Source organism: Panthera pardus, unplaced genomic scaffold (assembly GCF_024362965.1).
Source record: "Panthera pardus isolate Hobbes unplaced genomic scaffold, ASM2436296v1 HiC_scaffold_19, whole genome shotgun sequence".
NCBI classification, from domain to species: Eukaryota; Metazoa; Chordata; class Mammalia; order Carnivora; family Felidae; genus Panthera; species Panthera pardus.
Window position 1 is genome coordinate 14,625,989 of NW_026526754.1, and position 21,150 is coordinate 14,647,138.

General features: G+C 37.7%; 1 protein-coding gene across 1 annotated transcript in view; it reads left to right on the forward strand.

Moving 5' to 3' along the window:
* Nucleotides 1-389: 389 nt before the first annotated feature.
* LOC128778184 (uncharacterized) overlaps nucleotides 390-21,150 on the forward strand; it is a 31,828-nt gene continuing 11,067 nt past the window's right edge. The window contains exons 1-2 of the mRNA XM_053906685.1: nucleotides 390-623; nucleotides 1,573-1,683. The gene's annotated coding sequence lies outside the window, so the exon portion shown is untranslated. The remainder of the gene's footprint in view (nucleotides 624-1,572; nucleotides 1,684-21,150) is intronic.

The following is a 21,150-nucleotide window of genomic DNA, read 5'->3' on the forward strand; positions in this document are numbered from 1 at the left end:
TTCATCCATATTGATGCATATGGCAGGACTTACTTCTGTTTACAACTGAATAATATACCATCGTATTTATTTACCTCATTTTCTTTATCCATTCATCATTGATGAATATTTAGGTTGTTTATAAATCTTGCCTGTTGTGAATAATGCTGCTGTGAACATAGGAGTGAAGATCCTGATTTTAATTCAGAAGATTGCCAGATCATATAATAGTTCTATTTTTAACTTTTTGAGAACCCTTTGTACTGTTTTCTATAGGGCTGCACAGTTCTATATTCTATCAACAGTGTACAATACAAACATTCCAATTTCCCCACATTCTTTCCGACAATGACAACAATAATAGTAATTATTATTTTGACAATAGCCATACTAACAGGTGGTGAGGTGATAATGTGGTTTTGGTTTGCATTTCCCTGATGATTAGTGCTGTTTAGCATCTTTTCATATTCTTGTTGGTCATTTGTATGTCTTCTTTAGATAAATGTCTGTTCAAGTCCTTTGCCCATTTTTAAAATTTGGCTTTTTTTGTTTTTTGCTGTTTTTGCTGTTTTGTTGTAGGACTGCCTTATATATTTTGGAAATTAACTGCTTATCACATACAGTGCATATATTTCTCCCATTCTGTAAGTTGCCTTTCCACTCTATTGATTGTTTACTTTGTTGTGCAGAACTTTATTAGTTTAGCCCCTCTTGTCTGTTTTTACTTTTGAAATGATAGTTAATGTGTGAATAAGGATTGTATTTGGTGAAAGAATGTGTTCATCACACCGTGGTACATGGAATAAATGATGTAAAGACATATGTATAAAAGATGTTTCTAAAAGTGCTAGTTATATATATGAATAAGGACAGTGATAGTTCATTGAAAGAATATGTTCACCACCCTGTGATGCATGAAATATACTATGTAAAGGCACATAAATAAAAGGTGTTTCTAAGAATCTAGTTGTATAGGTGAATTAAGACTGTTAAAAAAACCCCTAAGAAACCAAAAAACCAAAAGATGTCTTTTTTTAAGGTAAACACTGTTGGGAATTAAGAGTTATTTTTCTGTCTGAATTTTTGATTGGGCAGTTCAAGGGAGTAATCATTAAATAAACACAGGCATGTAAAGCATATTTTAGTTACTTTATACATTTTGGGGCACCTAAACCCCAACTCCACCACTTAGGGTGGAGATAAAATATCCCAGTAATGTTTTTATTTCTGACTGTTAGGATTATATTTTATTCAATCTTGAACATGTGTCCCTAACTAGGTCATCAAATGACACATGAATTTTCCCTTCAGTATTAATTTTCACAGTGGTGATTGCAGTATTCAATAAATCAATAACAAGGCATAGCACTCCATTAGAAAAAAACAATTCCATTCTCAATTGATGGATAAACAGTTTAGTATGAGATCGTTTGATAGTTTCTGCCTTAAACTATTTGGTCTCCCAAGGTAGTGGTATTTTTTAGAGCCAGCCCTTGCACCGTGTCATTGTAATGACACCGTAAAACAGTTCTTTTTATACTTTCCAATAAAACAGTGTGACATCTTAAATCTGAGTTGCTTTACTTTTTAAAGGGTGAAGAATGCATGATTCCTTTCCATCTGCCTCCCTCCAGCAAGGCAATCATCAGGTACAAAGAAAGAAGCTCAGGGGAAACACACTGTCACTCTATGAATACATTTAAGGTAACCATATAGATGGAGAGGGAATTGTTCAGTCTAAGAAGATAAGACAAGGTGACAATAACCTAGAATTATTCAAAGATGTTTAGGTTTTTCAATGGGTAAAGATAATACAATGGAAGATTCTTCCACACAAATGCACACTCTTGCAGGGTCAGAGGTGGTTTCAGAATCATCACAGAACAGCCAAGTCTGGGATTAGCCATTGCAACTAAAATGAGACTCTTTGTATTGAAAGTTGGGGCCATGTCCCGTTACATGGATCAAGTTGGGTGTGTGAGAGGGAGAGGGAGGACTGGAAAGGGAAATATGCAAGGGGGTGGTTTCTGGATGTTGTCTCTATTCAAGTAGAACTGATCTCTAAAATAATAGTTATCCATTTCTCTTCAAAGCTTCAATTTTGATAATATTTCCCCCCTTCCTAAAAAGAAAGCATAACCAAATAAACACAAACAAAACAACTCCTGCTCAAAGAGAGTCTGTATGTAAGATTGCTTGCATATGTTCTGATAATAATTATTTTAATGTATATAATGTGTTGTGCAGTGGCAACTCTGAGTCAAAATAGCAAAAATCTAACCCTTCAGAAGGATCTAAGTCAATGGAAGCATTTGAAAATACTAGTTTTTCAGAGAAAATCTATTGTTAATATTGTTTTATTTTCCTGAAGATCAGCCATGGGTTTTGAGAGATGGAGGTACTAAAGTTTGTAATAGCTGTCTTAGTACGTTCAGGCTGCTGTAACAAAATACCACTGTCTGGGTGGCTTAGAATTTACATAGATTTATTTCTTACAGTTCTGGAGGCTGCAAATGTGAGATCAGAGTGCTAGCATGGTCAAGTGAAGGCTCTCATCTGAACGATAGATTTATTGTATTCTCACATGGTGAAAAGGGCTAGGAGCTTTTGGGGCTTCTTTTATAATGGCACTAATTCCATTCACAAGGGCTCTGAGGCACTCATAACCTCAGCATTTCTCAGTGGCCCACCTCCTAATACTATCATATCGGGCATTAGGATTTCAAAATACGCATTTTGGTGGAACATAAACATTCAGACCATAGCAATGGCTGTGTCCTGCTTCCATAGCCAACTTTTCCCTTGTGACTTACTCAAATCCATAATGTGAACCAGACTCTTGATCTTTGCAGATAAACCCCTAGCAAATGTCGTCTTCTCTGAATTCATATTTGAGCTAAAATTCCCAGGATTATCTACTTGCAGTGACATTTTGCAAATATTGATTTAATAACTTGATTTACCTCTTTCTTCAGAGTTCTGTATGTATCTGTAAAACCTGCTTTCGCTCTCTTTAACATGCACTTGCATAATGTAAACTGAAGACAGATGTCCTAAATGCATACTAATGGAGAATACTTTGGCTTCTGTAATTCCTGAAACGTAAAGCTGATGAACACACGAGGACAAACCCTGCCTGCCGGGTGCCCTCTTTGAAATTTCTAATCTGTGGGCTAAGGAGCATTCTCTTTGTCCCTGGAATCTTGACACATGGATAGTTGTTTAATAATTATTTTATTACTGTTTAGATTTGAAAATTTATTTTTATTACCACATAATAAAATTGTTGAAAAGCTTTATGCCACCCTGGAAAAGAAAAAGCTCCCTTAAAACAGCATGAGGATTCCTCAAAAAGTTAAAAATCAAACTACCCCGTGATCCGGCAATTGCATTAGTAGATATTTATCCACAGGATACAAAAATACTAACTCAAAGGAATACATGTACTCCAACCTTTATGGCTGCATTTATCAGCAATAGCCAAACTATGGAGAAAGCCCACATGTCCACCAACTGATGAATGGATAAAGTGGATAAAGAAGATGTTGTATATATGTATATATAATGGAATATTACTCAGTCATCAAAAAGAATGAAATCTTGCCATTTGCAATGATGTGGATGGAGCTAGAGAGTATTAGGCTAACCGAGATAAGTCAGTCAAAGAAAGACGAATACCACATGACTTCACTCATACGTGGAATTTAAGAAACCAAACGAACAAACATGGGGAAAAAAAGGAAAACCAAGGAACAGACTCTTAACTGTAGATAACAAACTATAGAGAGGGTTCCCAGAGGGGAGGTGTGTAGGGGGATGGGTAAATAGCTGATGAGTATTAAGGGGTGCAGTTGTGATGAGTACTGGGTATTTTAAGTGTTGAATCTCTATATGGTATACCTGAAACTAATATTACACTGTATGTTAACTAACTGGAATTTAAATAAAAATAATAAGAAAAATGAAAAGCTCCCTTAAATAGGGGGACCACAGTGATAATGGAGAAAATAAAATAGGTTAATACAGGGGAAATGTGGTTTTGGATTCTTTATCTAATCATAGTGTGGTAGGCAGAAAGAGTTCCAAGTTTTACTTCCAAAGGACCGAAACAAATCCTAGAAGGAAAAATAGGGAGACAGCCGACTAGCCAGTTGATCATTAAATAAAGTAACCCCCTTTCCATTTATCTCATTTCCAAGGAGTATCATTAGTTTTTGCTTAGGACCAGGAATGTGTACACTGTGGTGCTCAGAAAGATAGCAGAGAACCAGTGTATTTTCACCCCAGAATGAACTCCACAACATTCTATGGAACCTTTTGGGGTTCTTTTGTGTGGTAAGGGGAAGTGAGCAACAGGCTTCTCTGGTTTGGGGAGAAAATCTTAGGTCCCACTTGCTCTGTGAGTAAATTTTCAGACAAGTTCCTAATTTCTGGAGGAGTCCACTCTGGCGTATCTGGAGCTTCTGTGTGTACAACCTGTCAGGGGTCTGCAAAGTCAACTGTTTCTCTTTCTGCGATGTTCTGCAGGCCCAGACACTTCAACTCGCCCATTCTGCTTGGTCATCTTTCCTCCTTGGCTTCGGATGAAAGGAAAAAAAAATCATTGATTTCTTAAAGCAATTCCTCTGGTTTCCCTGGCTCTGTTTTGCTCTGATCCTGTTCCTCTAATATGCTTGCTCCTTCTGCCTGCAGTTCTCTCTTCCTCCTCTGGGTCTCTGTGTCTGTCTTTTAAGCAGAAGCCTAATTAGTCTTTTGAGAAGCCTGATTAATGAATGAAAAAAAAAAAAAAAAGAGAAAGAATTGTATTTTGAGGTGATGTGCTGTTAAGATAATTCTGTGAGTTTGGAAGGAGTGTATTTTTAAAAGGGAAGGTGTATATAGAAATATTTGGAAGAATTATCATGAATCCACCAGAGGGAAGGCTTCATGGGAGCTAAAGGCATATTCTTTTATTCTGAATGTATTCTAGTTGATGTTGTTCCTTTGAGTCTTTGCTAGTGTTGTTTAAATGTATGCGTTGTCTTTCTCTACTGTTCCAAGTTTAATGACATGCATTTTTCAAGGCAGCCACCAGAGTCAGGGTGCAGAAATCCCAGAGTTGTTTCCTGTTTTCCTCAAGATGTTAACTAGCCCATCCAGTGGGAGCAAACTTGGGCCTCATGAGCACTGTGCTTCATCAAGCTGCAAAAATTGGCCATGGTTTTTAAGAGTATAGCTAGACTATTAAGAGTACTTCAGTCAAATTTTATGAAGCTTTAAATAAATGGATTTTCTGGTTATTCTTGCAAAACTTACTCTTTTGAGTTAACTTACAACTAAAAGTGGTGCTTTCTCTCTTTTGTCACCCCCAGTTCTCTTAACACACAAACTACTCTCTGGGGAGAGACATCTGGGATGGAGACATAATATAACTGTAACTTAATGGGACCCCAATGGCCTTTAAAAGTTAATGCTGCTAAAGCAATTAATGAAGCTTCTAAAGTAAGGGATGTAAGCCCGAGGATAATTTATGCATTGGGATGATCTGGCTCATTATTGGCATTATTTAACATTCCCCAGGCACTCAACTACATCATGGCTACACATCCAAAAATAGGACAAGAAATATTTTTTACTTCTATAGATAGGAAAATATTCTTTACATTAGAAGAATTGAAAAAAATCTTAAAATGGAATGTAACAAGTTGGGAGGATGGTTCATCCTTATTGGAATTCAACAAATGAATACATAAATAAGAGTGATAGAATATATGAATATATGTACGTGTGTGTGTGGTGTGTATGTGTGTGTGTGTGTATATATACATATATATATATATATATATATATTTTTTTTTTTTTTTTTTTTTTTTTTAAGTAGGCTTCACACTCAGCAGAGCCAAAGTGGGGTTTGAACTCACGACCCTGAGATGAACACCTGTGCTGAGATCGAGTCGCCTCTTAACTAAGACACTTAGACACCCCAAGAATGATAGAATTGTAAAATCACATTTTGAAACTTGGGATGAAATAGTGGGTCTGGGCAGTAATCACAGTGAATCCTAAAATCATTAGGGGAACACTTGATTGGAAATTTTAAAATGAGGGTGGACTAACATCATCTGAACCTACTGATACATCTTAACATCATTAAATATGAGGCAACCAGCTATCATAGGGTCAGTGATAAGAAGTAATAGGAAGTAAAAGCACCACATATGAAGTATGTTGTCAAAACACTTGAGCCTGACTACCTCAGGTCCTCTAAGATCTACCTGTCAGTTTGTAGGAAATACAGCAGACAGGAGAGTTAATGTATACACCACGAGGAAGTAATCAGTCAAATGCAGAATGTGAAACATTAGATAGTACAAATCAGTGGAATAAATAATACTTAAAAGATATAACAATATAGTATGTGGACATTGAGAGATCCTGATTAAAAGAAAGAAACAAAAATTTCATGATATTAAAAAATTACTGACTTTTAAAATATGAAATTTATTGTCAAATTGGTTTCCATACAACACCCAGTGCTCATCCCAACAGGTGCCCTCCTCTATGCCCATCACCCACTTTCCCCTCCCTCCCACCCCCCATCAACCCTCAGTTTATTCTCAGTTTTTAAGAGTCTCGTACGGTTTGCCTCCTTCCCTCTCTGTAACTTTTTTTTCCCCTTCCCCTTCCCCTTCCTCTTCTGTTAAGTTTCTCAGGATCCACCTAAGAGTGAAAACATACAGTATCTCTCTTTCTCTGTGTGACTTATTTCACTTAGCATAACTGACTTAAAGTATGGCGATTATTTCAAAATAGCCTTAGAGAAGAAGCATACTAGTATTTACAGTTGAAATACCATGCTGTGGGATTTGCTTTAAAATATTGTGGCTAAATGGGGTACCCGGGGGCTCAGTTGGTTGAGCGTCTGCCTTCTGCTCAGGTCATGATCTCACGGTTCATGAGTTCGAGCCCCGTGTCGGACTCTGTGCTGACAGCTCAGAGCCTGGAGCCTGCTTCAGATTCTGTGTCCCCCTCTCTCTCCGCCCCACCCCTGCTTGTGCTCTGTTTCTCTCTGTCTTTCAAAAATGAATAAAGATAAAAAAAATAAAAAAATAAAAAAATATTTTGGTTAAAATATGTGGGTCAGTAGATAAATTGAAGCTGGTCACATGTTAATATATATTAAAGCTGGGTGATGAGAGTGTTCTGTGTACTTGTGGTTATGTTTGAAAATTTGCATAATTAAAAGGGGAACAGGAGTACCCTACAAAGATGGTAAGTACCCTACAAAGACACAAAGATGGTAAGTGAAAGAATTTTTTTCTGTGACTGAAGACTTGAAGATACGGTAACATAATCAGATCAAGTGTGGATATTGTTTGGAGCTGATATAAAATTTTTAGACATTGTTCAGATACAGTCACAAAAAAAGGACTGTTTAATTTTGTGTTAAATCACCATTTTTGTAAATTGATTTCAAACATTGCTCCTTGTGATTTTACCTGTGAGATGCACATATTTAATTTCTAAAGCATATTACTGACAGTTCTATGAATTCAACCAAAGTAAGAATTTTCTTGGTTCTGATGGTTTTAATATTGTCAAAATACCAGGGGATGCCTGGGTGGCTCAGTCGGTTAAGTGTCTGACTTCAGCTCAGGTCATAATCTCGTGGGTTTGTGAGTTTGCGCCCTGCATTGGGCTCCATGCTGTCAGCACAGAGCCCATTTTGGATTCTCTGTCTCCCTCTTGCTCTGCCCCTTTCCGGCTCGTTCTCTCTCTGCCCTGCTCTCAAAAGTATTTAAAAAAAAGTGTAAAAAAATACCAAATTTTCTAAAAAAAATTTTTTTTAGCCACACTGAGGGGGAAAAATGATCTGCTGTTCTTTTGCAAGTGGTGGTCCTTTTCAACTTCTTTACGTAAATAACTTAAAATGACAAGCAGAATGGTTGTAATATTTCTTATTTCTTACTGTTTTGGAAATATTTTGTTTCTCACATGTTGTAGATTTCTCACTCAAGTTTGACTGCACTGTAGTTTATTTCAAGCAAACCATGCAAAGTGCATTTTAAACAGTTTTATCATATATGATCTGTATCTGGCCGGGTACCTGTAAAAACACCAGTGTGAATTTAGGAAAACCAAGGCAATAATATTTAAGGATCTTCATCATTTCAAGGGTCCTGGAGAGAAAGACAACTTGAATTTAAATAAGGCAGTCACAAGTGTGTGCATGGGTAGCGGGTCTACCCTATAGTACAAAGGCTTAGCCGCTGTACGTCCTCCCCATAGATTCTCTCCAAAGCTTTCTCATTCACATGGCACCCTGTGATTTCCCCACTTTTGATGACTCTTGGTGATTTCTCCGTTTTTTCAAACCCTTGGAAGATGAACCATGTGTGAGTGAAACAGCCACATCTAGCACTGCCAAGATCCTATCTACAAATTGGAATTACTGATGTTTCATGCTAATATCTCATCTTTATACATACATATATATATATATATATATATATATATATATATATATATATTTAATTTTACTTTTATTTTTGGAAGAACAATTGACATGAGATCTACCTCTTAAAGTTTTTAGAGTACAGTATCACTGAGTCTAGGTGCAATGTTGTACAGCAGGTCTGTAGAACTTATTTAACGTGTCCTGGTCAATACTGTTATAATTATGTCCCCCTACTGATCTGGGTGCAGTGTCATTAATTGTCCTGTCCTATTCCTTTTCTTAGCCTCTGCACTTTTTTGTACTGCATGTGTCCTATCAGGTACCTCTCTAGAGGGACTACTCTCTGTTCTGCTGCACTGAATGCCAGCCTGTCTCAAGATACCGTGTCTTTATGTCCCACTTGACATTCTTCCTAACTTGTTGTTGCTCTTAGGGTTTTTGTTTACATCCATTTCCTTTTGTAAGTTGGATACACTAAACATCAGATAATAAGGGAGAAGACAAGTATTTGTGTCTTGTGGATACCCTTGGCTTCTCTGGGCGCTTTCAATTACAGTGTTTTCCTACTTTAATGAGACTCCGTGTTCATGAGAGTAGGGAGTAGCATAAAATGCAATGATGCAAACTAATTTGAAAGGCCAAATGCCATAGTAATATTCACCTTCGGGGACTCTCTAGAATTTTGAAGGAGAATTGTGGAGCACTATTATATTTCAACACTGCAGGTCCCTGCCCAGGTGTGAGATAGAGACATAGAGGGTTTCCGGATACTGGATCTGTACCAACAGTTGTTTTATGGAAAATATCCAATTGTTTGTTAGCTTTTAATGTGGAAGAAATCTCATTCACATTAAACTAATTCAGTGTTTTAGATTAGGAAAAAAATCGCTCAGATACTGGAGATGAGATAATTTCCAGGTGGGGCTCTTCATTTGTTTAAAGTGGTGGCTTTTTCAAAGTCTGGTCTTGGGACCAAAAACATCCAGCATCACCTGGAAACTTGTTAGAAATGCAGATTAACAAGTCCCATTCCAGACCTTTTGACTGAAAAACTCCTGAGTGAGTTCCGGAAATCTGTTTTCACAAGCCTACTAGGGGATTCTGGTGGATGCACAAATTTAAGAACAACTGGTTTCATGTGTATTTTTCAAAAGAGAGATTTTGAAAATTTTCATCCACTTTTTCCATCTTAATACTATAAAATCCTTTGAAATAATCCTTCAAGTCAGAGCACTAGTCCTTTCCCTCTCCCCGCTCAGGAGTATTAGTAAGAGTAATGAAGTTCATACTAGTTTGATAATTCAGCTTATTGATAACTCAGAAAATATTCGTGTTTACTTATTATTGCAAGTGTCACATTATAGCAATAGTGTCAGTGGCCTGATGCATAGCCTTAATACCTCCATGTTTCTAAGGAAAACAAGAAAGGTATGCCTGTAGCTCCTTTAGGATCCATAGATTAATAATAAAGCAGTAATTGAGTCAGGAATAGAGTGAAGCTCAACTCAGTTTCAAATTCCAGGTCTGAGCAGCATATTCCCCCCAGGATAAGAGATAGTACATGTAACATTCATTGCCTTGCCAAGCATACCAAAGGAGCTTAATGTTAGCTTTTATTATCCTGGTGCTCTTTAATACTGTTCCAGAGAAGACTGCTGATGCGTCCCTGTTTATGTCATTGTGAAGACTGACCAACTGACAAAAACAAAAACACCCTCTTCAACAGCTCATTTTTTCTTAAGACTATGTGTATCAATGAAGTTCTAAAGAAAATATTAGAAATTAGCAGTGTATTAAAAATAAATTTACTATGACTAAATTCAATAAAACCATCCTTATGATCTTTGTATTCTTAAGAGATGTCTTTTTATTATAAAGTGATATTTCTTGCTCAAAAGTCTGATATTAATATAGTTACACCAGCTTTATTTTAGTTACAAACTTTTGGTATATCATTCCCCATCCCTTTATTTTAGACAGCTTTTGTGTTTTAAAACATATACCTTGTAAACAGCATACAGTAGGGCTTTATTATTTCTCTCCAATATGAAAATCTTTGCTTTATGTACAATGTTGATTTTATTAACATTTAATTATAGTTGTTGGTTATTTACTTATTACTAAGTCTGCCATTTTGCTTTTTCTCTATTTTCCCTTCTCTTTGTTTTTCTCCCTTTTTATCTTTGGATTAATCAATATTTTTATTATTTTTCGTTTTTAGTCAACTTTTTCAGTTGATTGCAGTATTTATCCTTGGCTTGTTAAAAGTTTAAACTAGTACTTTTTATATTTCCAAAGTAATGCAATTATTTAACAAGAGTTTAATTCTATTTAAACCCTACTTGGGACTTTCTTTTCTTGTTTATCTTTGATGTTCCTACCATTCTTTGTTTTGTCTCAGGAGATATTTATTGTATTTATTTAAATTTTTTGACCCCATAGGGGCACCTGGGTGGCTTGTTGGTGAAGTGTCTGACTTTGGGTCAGGATCTCACAGTTGGTGGGTTTGAGCCCTGTGTTGGGCTCTGTGCAGACAGCTCAGAGTGTGGAGCCTGCTTCAGATTCTGTCTCTCTCTCTCTCTCTCTCTGCCCTTCTCCTGCTTGTACTTTGTCTCTCTCTCTCTCTCTCTCAAAAATAAATTTAAAAAATTAAAAATATTGATCCCATATGTTTCAGTAATTCAGATGATAAGTATTCTTTAGTTTTTGTGTTTCTTGTGTTTATATTGCTCTTTTTAATTTTTTCTGTTTCATGGCCTGTGAGTTGCTCATATCCCCCCAGTTAGTAGCCACCCTCTCTGGCAAGAAGGGTCAGGGGCAGGTACTGGCCTGTGACTCTCCTGGTGTGTTTGGACATAAGGGAGGGGGTGGGCTCCATGATGGAGAGCTGTAGGCACTGTAAAACTGTTGTCTTGAACTCTGAAGGGCTCTTTCTCACTTTCTGGTAAACTCTCAAGTTAGGGAGTAGGAATCTCCTTAGGTTTGTCGTTCAAGGTTTTGAACTTGAGAATGGAGGAGTCAATGGGACATGACTGCAGAACAGCTTTAACCCTGTAGGGTTTGTGTTCTGACAGTAGTGGGATGCCTGACAGCCATGTTGGGCAAAGGTTGTTCCAAAGCACTGTGTGTGTGGGAGGGGTGGAAGCCCCCAGATCCACCTATGCCACACATACCGCATAAAGAGATACAGCACATACACAACAATCTCTGACCTGCTCAGGAACTTCTCAGAGTTGGTACGTGTTTCCTCATACTCACGCTGTCTTTTCATTCTGTGTTTTCTCCATGAGACAGACCGAGTAGCCAATGCTGTGTCACCTTGGAGTCAGGGCTATTGTTTGTTTCATGGTTTGTTCACCCTGCTTTCCTCTCAGCTGTCCTTGAAATGCACAGTTTGGGCTCCTATATTTTGATAGACGAGAACATTTGTGAGTTGAAAGCCAGGGCTGTGAATAAATACTTGATGTAATTGTTTGCTCTGGGGAGGTCACATGCTATGATAGGAGAAGTCCCTCTCCATCCCCATATCTTGATCAGATTCCAGATCCAGAAATCAGAGATTGAAATAAAAGTGAGATCAACGGTGTTGTTTTTTGCCATTTTTGACTTCTTGCTGGCCAACAGAGGGGAGATTGAGACCATCTCTTGAGGGGTATGGGATCATCATAGAGAAGACCTTGTGCCTTGCTGTGAGTTGAGGGTATGGGATGGGGTTCGTGGAAAGAGTTGCCTTCACCACATGAAGCAAATGTAGCACTAAGTGGGGTGTTTAGGCTGGGAAGGCTTAAGAACCGTCGGCTTCCCTGGGGTCTTAGTGTCATCTGAGACAGTAAATGTGTCCTTTGGTATGGGATGCTGGGCAGCCTCCGATTTCCCCCAGCATACTATGTAAGTAGAGAGAGCTATCTTTCTCTCTTGGTGACAATTTATGTTCAACTAGGGGAAGTGTCAGAGAAACAAGTGTCTTTCTAACTCCTCTTCTTCCTAACTACCCCCTACCCCCGCCTTTCGTTCTACTCTTTGTGGAAATAAAAAAAAAAGCAAAAAAAAAAAAGCAAAAAAATTCAGTTTGTACTATGAGATGTGGTTGCCAGTAGCATCTGGTCTTCTTGTTGATGTCCTGCTTTGAAGAATCCGAAAAACCTGCCACCCTTCCCCTGAGGAGCAGCTGCCCCACTGGGATCTAATGTCAACCCTGACTATGTACTAGAAACATCTGAGCAGCTTCAAAGAATAAAGAGCCTAGCCCCATGACCAGAATTCCTGACTTCACTTGGTCTTGAGGGGGGTCAGGACACTGGTATGTTTTATGGTTTCCCAAGTCACTCTTAGCCCTAGATGGCACTGGGAGCAGGGCTTGAAGATCTATACTGGTGGGGTGGCAGGTGTTTAGGAAAGAGGAGTTGTACTGGAGGGAGGAGGGGGATAAGACAGAAAATGGCATTTCCAGAATTCTATTCAGAGTGGAACAAAAAGTGATATGATTGGAAAGATAATAGAGTTAAAAAAATTTTTTTTTAAATGTTTGTTTATTTTTGAAAGAGACAGAGACAGAATGAGAGTGGGTTAGGGGCAGAGAGAGGGAGACACAGAAGCAGAAGCAGGCTCCAGGCTCTGAGCTGTCAGCACAGAGCCCGACGTGGGGCTCAAACTCAAGAGCTGTGAGATCATGACCTGAGCCAAAGTTGGATGCTCAACCGACTGAGCCACCCAGGTGCCCCATGGAAAGATAATAGAGTCTTATGGATGTTGTGGGTTTAACTAGTCCACATAAACTGTGCCTTTTCTCTCAGGTTTCTTTTGTTTCTTTCAACTGTTGGTGATGATCATCATCTCTTCACACTATTTGGCACAAGCCTGCTTGGGTCCTGTTCATTTCCATATTGATATCCCCAGTTGGCAAGGGCATTCCAAGTTCTTACAACATTATTTGGTAGGAGAATGCACTCTGGCCTGGCAACTCCTGTACTTGCAAAGTTGCATATCCCAAATGTCAATCTTTGGTGAGCAGAACACCTTTCTATTTATTGCTAGCGTCTACTTTCATTGGAGGGAGTTGGGTGGGTGGGTGGACTTCTGAAGTTACATACAAATTAAGAAGTCTTCTGATTATTGTTGAATTTGCCATTTTAACCATTTTGGAGAAACTTCACTCTCTTTTGACTTTTAGGATTAATAACTGATAGAATGGGAATTTTGATCTGCAGATGTCTGTATCTTTTGGTAAATTCCATGTTAGGTTACATGACAAAGAGGAGTAAAGATTATAGATAGAATTAGGTTGCTAATCAAGTAATCTTAAAATAGGTGGGTCATCTTGGATTATAATCACAAGGGTCTTTTAAATTGGAAAAGGGAACTTGAGGAGAGAGCCAAAGAGTTGGCAGCGGGAGGGGGATTCCACCCCCGGGTTGCTGGCTTTGAAGATGGGGGAAGGGGACCACCAGCCACGGAATGCAGGCCTCCTTCAGAAGCTAAAAAAGGTAAGGAAATGGATTATCCACTAGATCCTCCAGAAGGGAGTGCAGCTCTGTGGACATTGTGGTTCTTTTTAAACTTAAAACCTCCAGAACCATAAGATAATAAACTTGTGTTGTTTTCAACCACTAATTTTGTGGCAATTGATTATAGCAGCAATGGTAAATGAATATATTGTTAAAAGAGATGAAGAAATTAATAATGATAAAAACAAACATGCAAAGACTTAAAGATCCTATGATGGAAATGACTATAAATTAGCTAAATATTAATCTTTTAAACAGAATGTCTTTGTACAGATTTTAAATGACTTAGTGAAATGAAACCATTGTTGAGAAAGAGGTTTAACAGAAGAATTAATTTTCCCTCCTTACAGGCCTTTTCTCTGATACTTAATTGCCTAATGGAAAATTAGTTCATAATCAATATTCTTCGAAGTAAGTTTATTTAAGGGACTTGAAAAGGAGCCATTTCTAGTTTTCTGAGCATAATAGACTCAAACCCAGTTTACTCCATTTGTGGAGTCAAGAGTGCCTCTTTGCCCCTCCCCCAGCCCCAGGTTTCTTTTTAAACATTTATTAATCTAATACAGGGCTAAGTAAGCATGAAGTCAATCTAGGTGTGTATGGTTTTAATTCATTTTCATGGATGTCTGTGTTTCATGGAAGTCTTGTTTTTTTATTTCCCCAAAGGAAAAACACTTTGATAATAAAAAAGAGAAAATAACAAGACATTCCCTCCCCCCCCCCCCCCCCACTAATATAATAATAACAAATGAAACCACAAGAGGATGAAGCTGACACTTGAAACACTTCTGAAATGCTTCCAGGGGTCAGCCAATTGCTAGCGGCCTGGTTATTTTCTACATTGTTTTCATAAAACCGTCTCCGCTTATTTGGCAAAATGGAAGTTTAGTCATTGTTGAAATTGTTTGCAAGAGTCTAAGAAAAATTCTTTAAAACATATTTGGGATAAAAAAGACTTGGGATGAAAGAAAGCTGTGTAGTAGATGCTTTCTCTTTGAGGTCTATTATAGTCAGTCACTCTTGCAGCCCAGCCTAAATCGCACTCTCTTCCTTTGTAAGTACTCAGAAAATGTTTCATTTTTGTGAAGAGCTGTCGGACACCCAGAAGCTTCACCTTCAATAAGATTATTTCTGGGCGTGAGAACAATTGAAGCGTTGTTTCTTCAAAATCACTGCAATATACTTCAGAAGCCCTGCTTGGAGAATACTCTTTTATTTATGTCCCGTCAGTGCTTGTCCGAGCTTTTGTGTCCACCTCTCTTTTGTCTCTAAATGATGAGTAGAGTTGGCACTACACAGATAATTCAGAGATGTGTTCTGAACTCTCATTATTTTGGAAGTTCTTTATTTTTTTTAAAAAAATTATTTCTTTATCTTAGTATGATAAAACACATGCACGAGATCTACCCTCTTAACAAATATTTGAGTGCCTAGTCTTAGCATTGTTACGAGCACAGTGCTGTAGAGCTGATCTCTAGAACATTTTCATCTTACACAACTGTGAAACTTTATTCACACTGAACAGTAATTCTCCATTCTCCCTCCCCCAGCTACTGGTACCTACCTCCCTCTGCTGCCAGGAGTTTGACCATTTTAGATACTTTGCCTAAGGGGAGTCGTGCCATATCTTTCTTTCTGTGACTGGCTTATGTCACTTAGCACCAGGGCTACTTAGAGAACTTGGTGTCTGGAGGAGACAGCATCTGTTGAGTGAGCCTGAACCTGTGCCCTGGTGGTGGTGGTGATGGGGTGCTTCTGATTCATGGGGTTTATGATTCAGACCACGAATCCCCTAAGGAAAAACACATCATCAGAAGAGTGTAGGTAAGTTTTTATTAAAGATGGTAGAAGAAAGATGTAGTGAAAGATGTTAGGTCAGACGTTTAAAGGTTTTTTCTATACTTAATTCCCTTTTTACTTTTCAAATTTTTATTTAAATTCTAGTTAAGATACAGTGCAATATTGATTTCAGGAGTATAACTCAGTGATTCATCATTTAGTTACAAAACCCAGTGCTCAGCACGAGTGCCCTCAATTCCCATCAGCCATCTAGCCCATCCCCCACCCACTTCCCTTCCTCAACCCTCATTTTGTTCTCTATCTTTAAGAGTCTCTTATGGTCTGTTTCCCTCTCCTTTTTCTTTTTTCCTCTTCCTATACGTTCATCTGTTTTGTTTCTTAAATTCCACATATGAGTGAAATCTTACGGCATTTGTCTTTCTCTGCCTTACTTCTTTCACTTAGCATAATACACTTTAGCTCCATCCACATCATTGTAAAGGGCAAGATTTCATTCTTCTTTATGGCTGAGTAATATTCCGTTATATATATTTGTGTGTATATGTATATGTGTATAAACATGTATTTATCTTTATATGTGTATATATATGTATTTGTATTTATATACACACACATACACACATGCACATACATACACACACACCCCGCATCTTCTTTATCCATTCATCAGTCGATGGACATTTGGGCTCTCTCCATAGTTAGGTTATTGTTGATAATGGTGCAATAAACATCACGGTGCCTGTACCCCCTTTGAATCAGTATTTTCGTATCCTTTGGGTAAATACCTAATAGTGCAGTTGCTGGATCTTAGGGTAGTTCTATTTTTAACTTTTTAGGGAACTTCCATACTGTTTTCCAGAGTGGTTGCACCAGTTTTCATTCCAACAGTGCAAGAAGGTTTCCCTTTCTCCACATCCTTGCCAACACCTGTTGTCTCTTGTGTTAATTTTAGCCATTCTGACAGGTGTGAGGTGGTATCTCATTACGTTTTGATTTGTATTTCTCTGATGATGAGTGATGTTGAGCATCATATCTGGATGTCTTCTTTGGAAAAATGTCTATTCATGGCTTTTGTCCATTTCTTAACTGGATTATCTGTTTTTGGATATTGAGTTTGATAAGTTCTTTATAGATTTTGGATACTAGCCCCTTATCTGATATGTCATTTGCAAATATCTTCTCCCATTTTATAGGCTGCCTTTTAGTTTTGTTGATTGTTTCCTTCACGGTACAGAAGTTTGTTTTTTTATCTTGATGAGGTCACAGTAGTTGATTGTTGCATTGGTTTCCCTTGCCTCTGGCGTTGTGTCTAGTAAGAAGTTGCTCTGGACAAGATCAAAGACTGTCTGTTCTCTTCTAGGATTTTGATGGTTTCCTTTCTCACATTTAGGTCTTTCATCCATTTTGAAGTTATTTTTGTGTGTGGTGTGAGAAAGTGGTCCAGTCTCATTCTTTTGCATGTTGCTGTTCAGTTTTCCCATCACCATTTGTTGAAGAGACTCTTTTTTCCATTGAATATTCCTTCCTCCTTTGTCAAAGATGAGTTAACCATATAGTTTTGCATCCATTTCGAGGTTTACTATTCTGTTTCATTGATCTATGCGTTTTTGTGTCAGTACCATACTGTCTGGATGACTACAGCTTTATAATAGAGCTTGATGTCCAGAATCATGATGCCTCCAGCTTTTCTTTTCGTTTCGTTTTTTTCTTTTCTTTTCTTTTCTTTTTTTTTCTTTTCCTTTCTTTTCTCCTTTCCTTTTTCCTTTCCTTTCCTTTCCTTTCCTTTCCTTTCCTTTCCTTTCCTTTCCTTTCCTTTCCTTTCCTTTCCTTTCCTTTCCTTAGAGAGAAAGAGCACTGAAGAGGGAAAGAGAGAGAGAGAGAGAGAGAGAGAGAGAGAGAGAGAATATAATTCCAGGCAGGCTGTGCACCATTAGTATGGAGCCTGATGCGGTGCTCAAACTCACAAACCGTGAGGTCATGACCTGGGCCAAAGTCAAGAGTTGGACACTTAACTGACTAAGCCACCCAGACACTTCACGGCTTTGCTTTCCTTTTTCAGGATTGCTTTGGCTATCCGGGGTCTTTTGTAGTTCCATACGGATTTTAGGATTTTTTTGTTTTTCATTCTAGCTCTGTGAAAATGCTGGTGGTATTTTGATAAGGATTGCATTAAATGTGTAGATTGCTTAGGGTAGTATATTCATTTTAGCAATATTTCTTCTTCCAATCCATGAGCGTGGAATGTTTTTCCACTTCTTGTGTCCTCTTCAATTTCCTTCATAAGTGTTCTGCAGTTGATAGGGTACAGATCTTTGACCTCTTGGGTTAGGTTTATTCATAGGTATCTTAGTTTTTTGGTACAGTTGTAAATGGGATCAATTCCTTGATTTCTCTTTCTGCTGCTTCATTATTGGTGTACTGTGGTTGATTTTATATACTGTGATTTTTGCTGAATTCATGTATTCTAGAAATTCTTTTGTGGAGTCTTTTGGATTTTCTACATAGAGTATCATGTTACTTGCAAATAATGAATATTTGACTTCTTCCTTGACAATTTAGATGCCTTTTATTTATTTTTGTTGTCTAGGACTTCCAACACTATGTTGAACAACAGTGGTGAGAGTGAGAGTGGATATCCCTGTTGTGTTCCTGACTTAGGGGGAAAGCTCTCAGTTTTTTCCCATTTAGGATTATATTAGCTGTAGGTCTTTCTTACATGGCCTTTCTGATATTAAGGTATATTCTATCCCTACTTTGTTGAGGGTTTTTATCAAGAATGGATCTTGTATTTTGTCAAATGCTTTTTCTGCATCTGTTGAGAGGATTGTGTGGTTCTTAACCTGTCTTCTTTTAATGTGGTATATCATGTTGATTGATTTTTGAATATTGAACTAGACCTGCAGCCCAGGAATAAATTCCATTTGATCGTGGTGAATAACTCTTTTACTGTACTGCTGGATTCGATTTGCTAGTGTCTTGCTGGGAATTTTTACATCCATGTTCATCAGGGAAAGTGGCCTGTAATTCTCCTTTTTAATGTGGTCTTGGTCTGGTTTTGGAATCAAGGTGATGCTAGTCTTGAGAGTAAGTTTGGAAGTTTTCCTTCCATTTCTGTTTTTTGGAACAGTTTGAGAATAGGTATGAACTCTTCTTTAAATGTCTAGTAGAATTCCCTTGGGGATGCATCTGGCCCTGGACTTTTGTTTCTTAGGAGATTTTTGATTACTGATTCAATTTCCTTGCTGGTTATGGGTCTGTTAAAAATTTCAGTTTCTGTTTCAGTTTTGGCACTTGATAGGAATTTGTCTATTTCTTCCAGATTGCTCAGTTTGTTGGCATATAATTGCTCATAATATTCTCTTATGGTTATTTGTATTTCTGTAGTGTTAATTATGATGTGATCTGTCCTATCTCATTCATGATTTTATTTTTGGGGGTCTTTTTTCTTTTTATTAAGTCTGGCTAGGGGTTTGTCAATTTTACTAATTCTTCTAAAGAACCGGCTTTTAGTTTTGTTGATCTGTTCTACTTTTTTTGTTTCTGTATCCTTTACTTCTGCTCTAATCTTTTTTACTTCCCTTCTGTTGACTTTAGGCTTTATTTGCTGTTCCTTTCCTAGTTCCTTTAGTTGTAAGGTTAGGTTGTGTGTTTGGGACCTTTATTGCCTCTTGAGGTAGACCTGTATTGTAATATACTTCCCTCTTAGAACTGCCTTTGCTGCATCCTCAAAGTTTTGGAATGTCCTGTTTTCATTTTCATTTGCTTCCATGTACTTTTTTTTTTAAAAAGTTTATTTATTTTGAGAGAGACAGAGACTGTGTGAGTAGGGGAGGGGGCAGAGAGAGAGAGAGAGAGAGAATCCCAAGTAGGCGAGAGAGAGAGAGAGAGAGAGAGAGAGAGAGAGAGAGAGAGAGAGAGAATCCCAAGTAGGCTCTGCGCTGCCAGCATAGAGCCCAGTGCAGGTCTTGAACTCATGAACTATGAGATCATGACCTGCTGAAACCAAGAGTCAGGTGCTTAACTGACCCACCCAGGTGCCCCTCCATGTCCTTGTTAATTTCTTAATTTCCTGGCTAACTCATTCATTCTTTAGTAGGGTATTCTTTAGCTCCTGTGTATTTGTAGTCTTTTAAAATTTTTTCTTGTGATGGACTTCAAGTTTCATAGGGTTGTGGTCTGAAAATAGCATGGTATGATTTCGATCTTTTTGTACTTGGTGAGGGCTGATTTGTGATCCAGTATATGATCACTTCTGGAGAATGTTCCATGTGCCCTCAAAAAGAATGTGTATTCTGCTACTTAGGATGAAGTGTTCTGAATATATGTATCAAGTCCATCAGGTCCAGTGTGTCATTCAAAGCCATTGTTTTCCTTGTTGATTTTCTGCTTAGATGATCTTTCCATTGCCGTAAGTGGGGTGTTAAAGTCCCCTTACTATTATTGTATTATTATCAATGAATTTCTTCATGTTTGTTATTAATTTACTTATACATTTGGGTACTGCCAATTTGGAGGCATAAATATTTACAATTGTTAGATCTTTTTGATGGATAGACCTCTTAATTATGATATAATGCCCTTCTTCATCTCTTGTTACAGCCTTTGTTTAAAAATCTAGTTTGTCTGATATAAGTATGGCTACTCCAGCTGTTTTTGATATCTATTAGCATGATAGATAGTTCTCCATTCCTTCACTTTGAATCTGCAGGTGTCTTTAGGTCTGCAGTGAGTCTCTTGTAGACAGCATATAGATGGGTCTTGTTTTTTTATTTTTTTTAAATCCCTTCTGATACCTCTGTGTTTTGATTGGAGCATTTAGTCCATTTACATTACATTTAGAGTGATTATTGAAAGATAAGAATTTTGTGTCATTGTGTTACCTATAGAGCTGGTGTTTCTGGTGATCTCTGTTCCTTTTTTTGGTTGCTTTTGGTTCCCTCCCCCCAACCCCCTCAGAGTCCCCTTTAATATTTCTTACGGGGGTGGTTTAGTGGTCATGAACTCCTTTAGTTATTGTTTCTTTGGGAAACTCTTGGTCTCTCCTTCTATTCTGAATGACGGCCTTGCTGGATAAAGTATTCTTGGTTGCATATTTTTCCCATTCAGCATGTTGAATATATCCTGCCATTTACATCTGGCCTGCCAAGTTTCTGTGGACAGATCTGCTGCAAACCTGATCTGTCTTCCATTGTAGGTTAAGGACTTTTTTTCTCTTGTTGCTTTCATAATTCTTTCCTTGTCTGTATTTTGTGTATTTTGTGAATTTGACTATGATATATCATGGTGATGGCTGGCTTTTGTTTAATTTATTGGGAATTCTGTTGTTCTGGGATTTCTGTGTCTGTGTCCTTCTCAAGATTAGTGAAGTTTTCAGGTATAATTTGCTGAAATAAATCTTTGCCCCTCAGCTTTATTGTTTTTCATAATTTT